We start from the raw sequence: 5369 nt of genomic DNA, 5'->3' as shown, positions 1-5369 counted from the left end.
GACAGGCTTCTTTCAGTTTCCATCTACCAAATCCACTCACAAGGCTTTGGTCAGCCCAAGGCTATAGTAGAAGACATTTGCCCAAGATGCCATGCAGTGGGACTGAATCCGGAACCATGTGGTTGGTAAGCAAGCTACTTACCACACAACCACTCCTACGCCTATATGTACTCTCTATTTTTGTCTTTCTTTTTTACAATTGTAGAGATTTTATTCAGATGAGTTAGGAAGATGCATTGAATAGAAACATGTAAAAGGTTTTTCTGCGGTTTGCTTTATCTCTCACTACTTTCATTGGTACATTGCGAAGTACAAGAACATGACAATTTCAAGCTCCTTCTCACAAAGGATGGCGCTTGTGTAAACCATTATCAATCCATAACAATGGTTTCTGATTCAGGCAGAAGGCTAGCAATTTCCATGCGAGGAGGAGCAGTCAATACCATCAACTCCAGTACATCACTGGTACCTTATTTTGATTGACCCCTCCTAACTCTGAAAGGCCAAAGTTGACCTTGACAGAATTTGAATGCCGAACCTACAGAGCCAGAACGAAAGCCACAAAGCACGCATTCTGTTCCTGTAAAATATGATTTTTCTTTAACACTGTGAGTCATGTATAATCTTGCAGTTATTTAACAAAGTCTCTGACGAACACACAAACACAGAAATACCAAATGATCTTTCACTCACGCATTTTGAGCAAAAACAGAGAGAGATGGCTTTAATCGTATTATTTTCTCTAGATGGATTTATTTTATTTTATCTTCTTTTATTTTTGTTCCTTTTAGTTTTATTTATTTGTATATTTATTTTGCATTGTATTTGTTTACTAATGTATTAAAACAAAAAACGAAAAAAAAAAAAGCTTGTATAGAATAAGTAGACTTCTTGCAGTCAATACATTTACACTGAAAATGATACAAAGAACAAAATAAAACAAAATAAAAACTGAAAATATATTAGCATATTACTAAGGTAGACCAAATGGACTGTCAAATGAAAAAACAAAAACGAAACATAAATAACTAAATGAATAAAACAAAAGTGACACAAATAAAGAAGAAAAAAAACATATAATAAAATATAAATAAAATATAAATAAAATATTTGTAGCAAAAATATAAAAATAATCAGTTATGTGGTGAAAAAAAGAACAAAACAAAATGAAGAACAAATGTAAAATATATAATAAAACAATATAAACTACAAAAAACATGAAATTGTTTGGTTTTTTTCGGAGACAAATGGATGAATAAAAGTAAAATAAAATAATAAATTACAAGAAAAGATATTGACAAGAACATTATGCTAAAATAAAATGAAATAAATATTCATTGGATGGGACTATTCTTTAGAGTATATTGTAGCTTTGTCAACTGTGGGTAGATTTAGCTTTTTAATTCTCTTTTTGTTTGAGTAGTATGGATATGGCAGTATTTTAAGAAAATATAAGCATCTGTCTATTATGTTTGTTGATGTGTGTGTTTGTGCTTGTGTGCACGTGTGCACGTGTGCATGTGTATAAGTGTGTGTGAGTTATACATGTCTGTGAATGTGTGTGATAGATAAGGATGTGTATCCATGGGTGTATATATATCTGTGTGTGTGTGTGTGTGTGTGTGTGTGCATGTGTGTGTGTGTGTGTGTGCGTGTGTGTGTGTGTGTGATATCTGCTGTGCATATATATATATATATATATATATATATATGGCTCAGCCTACCAAAATTTCATTTCCGTCCTTTGATATATTTGTGATACAATTCAATATGGATGTAACACACACACATACACACATACATGCACATATAGATAGATATAGATAGATATAGATAGATATAGATACATGTATGCACATACATATATAAGTGTATGTCTGTATGTACATATATAAATATATATGTACACACATACATGCACACACATACACACACGCACATGTATATATATATGTATATATATATGTATATATATGCATAAATATATTTATGTGTGTATATATATATATGCATAACAGTATATATATATATATATATATATATATATACGATGATACATAAATAAGTACAAATACATAATGCATATTTATACATATATGTATACACGCATATATATATATGTATATATATTTATTAATATACATACACATATATATCTGTTTATATATACATGTATGTATGTATATACGATATACAAACATGTATACATGCATATGAACTAACTTACATTCTTTAATATTACTAGTCTTTTGGAAATGATAATTTCTGAAAAATCCTTTATCATCTCACATTTCAGATCAAATTATGTTTGCTTTTCAAATGCCTGATCATTTTCATGAAAAGAATTGACAGCATGCCAATCATACAAGTATGTACTTTGTAATGTCCTGGAAAAAAAAAAAAAAAAAAAAAAAAAAAAGAAAACAAGCAAAAATAAAAAAAAGAACCTTTCCAGGCAATGTTGCAAAATGGCATTGTAAATATTTGAATATTTGATGCAGAAAAACAATACATACGTATACACAAATACACACACACACACACACACACACACACACACACATACATACATACACTGTGTGTGCAAGCATCTTTTTTATTAGATGCATGTATATATACATACATATATATATACATATATGTATATATATATGTATGTACTCTTTTAGTCTTTTCAGTCATTTGACTGCTACCATGCTGGCTATATACATATATATATATATACTCATATATATACACACACATACATGTATATACATATTTATATTCATGCACATGTATATAACGTATATATGTATGTATATACATACATACATACATATATATATATATATATATATATATATATATATATATATATATATATATATATGCATGTCTTTATGTATTGAAGTTTCATAGTTAATCGGTCAGAATTAATTACTTGAAGAGTTTATTGCTTGCTTTAGTTTACGAAAAGGTGTTTTAGCATCAGGGTATTCCATAAGCCCTGATCCTCTTCCTTGCTTGCCAACCACAAACCATCCGTCAGCAGCAAAAACAATAAAACCAATTAGATTATTCATGATTATTGACAACTCTCTCTCTCTCTTTCTCTCTCTCAGTCTCTCTCTCTCTTGCTCTCTCTTCTTATATAAATATTTATATATACTTATGTGCATACATTCACACACAAACACATATATACACACGCACACACATATACATATATATATAATAACATAAATAATATATAAATATATGCATATATCCATACATATATGTACATACCGACATCTATATGTATACATACAAGCATATATGGGTACAGGACATCACAAAAAATGTTAAACACAATGAGAAACGTAAACATAAAGACGAAGACAGAAAACGAATTTTTTTTCGAACAACGTAAAAAACAAACAGAGAAACGTGACATGTAACATAAAGAATATTATCCTCCTTCCGTTGTCCCTACTCGGTGTTTCAAAGGCAAAGACAAAACACACACACACACACACACACATGTATATATATATATATATATATTATTTATATCATTATATGATCGAATGCCACACATCCTTTTCCAAGTAAGTTTTATATATATATATATATATATATATATATATATATATATACACACACACACATACATGTATATATATATATATATATATATACATACACACACACATGTGATATATATATATCTCCATATATAGATATGCAATTTATACCATTCGTTCCAAACACCTGTTTCACCATTGTGGTTTATTGCATCCTCTGCAGCAGGTGTTCATAGTACAATTTGATGATGATATAAATAACAAATGCTTACGTGCATTTATTTATTTATTTATTTATTTATTTATTTATTGCATGCACACGTGTATGAAGTCTTCAATTTTCTTCCTCTTTTCTGTTAGATATTTGCATTTGCAGCTATGCAAAATTAAAAACACTAATTTATTTTTCTTTGCTGTTGATTAAAACTTACAACTAGGGTAATCATTAAGCTGGCTGTCTACCTTGATTGTCAAAGTACCTGGGATTTGAGGCCTTAGAATGCCCCCTCACTAACTCTACCAAAGGACACTGCTATAGTAAGGGTTGCATTAAGATTGCTTTTGTTTGTGGAAGATGTTACTCAATTACTCTATAATTCTGTTAACGGAGTGACTAGGACAATGGTGCATTGAAATCAATTTCAAGATGCATCTTGTATTTATGCTCTGCATAAATTTGTAAATGTATTGTAAGCATGCAACATTGAAGTAAAAACATCTCCCATGAGTTAAACAAGTAATATAATGGAATTTTTGTTCAAAGAAGGAAAGTTCCTTGTCAATTGCTAATTATTTTGAAAATTGGAACAAGTTCCAAGGTTTCAGATGTTTCCTGTATTACGAAAGCATTGTGTTCCTGAATAATTTTGCTGTAACATGGAATTCCGTAATGTGAAATGAATCCTTCATTTGATGTCTATGCTACATAGAAGTCAATGAAAATGAAAGTCAAAGGGAAAGCATGTTTCCTGATACAGAGGCTGCAAGAATGTCAGGAAAGCAGCCCTTCTATAATACAGTGGATATCCCTCCTGCAATACAAGAAGAAGAAGGAAGAAAGTTGTTTAAAGTGAATCCTTCTTGTATTTTTTAATGACCTTCTTTCCAAAAAACAAAAAAAAAAATTGTTTCTTAAGCATTTTTGATATGGTATAAACGGTGCCGCAGAATAACTTTCACTTTGGAATAAAAAACAAAAATGTAAAATAAGGAAAGATACCAGAAATAACAATGGAACTAAAACAGAAAAAAAAAAAGTTAATAAAGAAATTGGAAAACTGAAAAAAAAAAAAACTCTGTTTCCTAACTTAATGTAAAGACCAAGGTTTAGTTCCTAAGGTGCTGACATAAACCTTTTGAAGAAATAGCATATATTATCGTTAGTTCCTCTAATACGTAGAAAAACTGAAGCAGAAAATTTCCATCGACCATATAGTTGGAACGCATAGTCATCGTTCCAACTATAAAGAAGTTTTCTTTCACTTTTAAATTCAATATCAACACGAAATTGCCTCCAGTTTGATTGCAGTGTCTATGATCTGTTACAGCTGATAAATATAAATATCTGATTGTTGCATAAGAGTTCCTCATAGTTAGATATTACACGCTAATTCAATATCTACTAGAAATGAAACAATAAGCAGAGTGAGAGTAGGGGTGGAGAGTGAACGAAAGATGATAACAACAACAAAAACAATGGTAAAACAAAGAAGAAGGGACTATCTCTTGTCCTCTAGTTAGTTGGCCTGTTGCAGTTTTTATACTTAATTTTACCTTGCTTTTGCATGTGTGTGTATATATAAATATATATATATATATATA

Source organism: Octopus bimaculoides, chromosome 12 (assembly GCF_001194135.2).
Source record: "Octopus bimaculoides isolate UCB-OBI-ISO-001 chromosome 12, ASM119413v2, whole genome shotgun sequence".
NCBI lineage: Eukaryota > Metazoa > Mollusca > Cephalopoda > Octopoda > Octopodidae > Octopus > Octopus bimaculoides.
The sequence above is the reverse complement of the archived record's forward strand: the minus strand, read 5'-3'. Positions refer to the sequence as shown.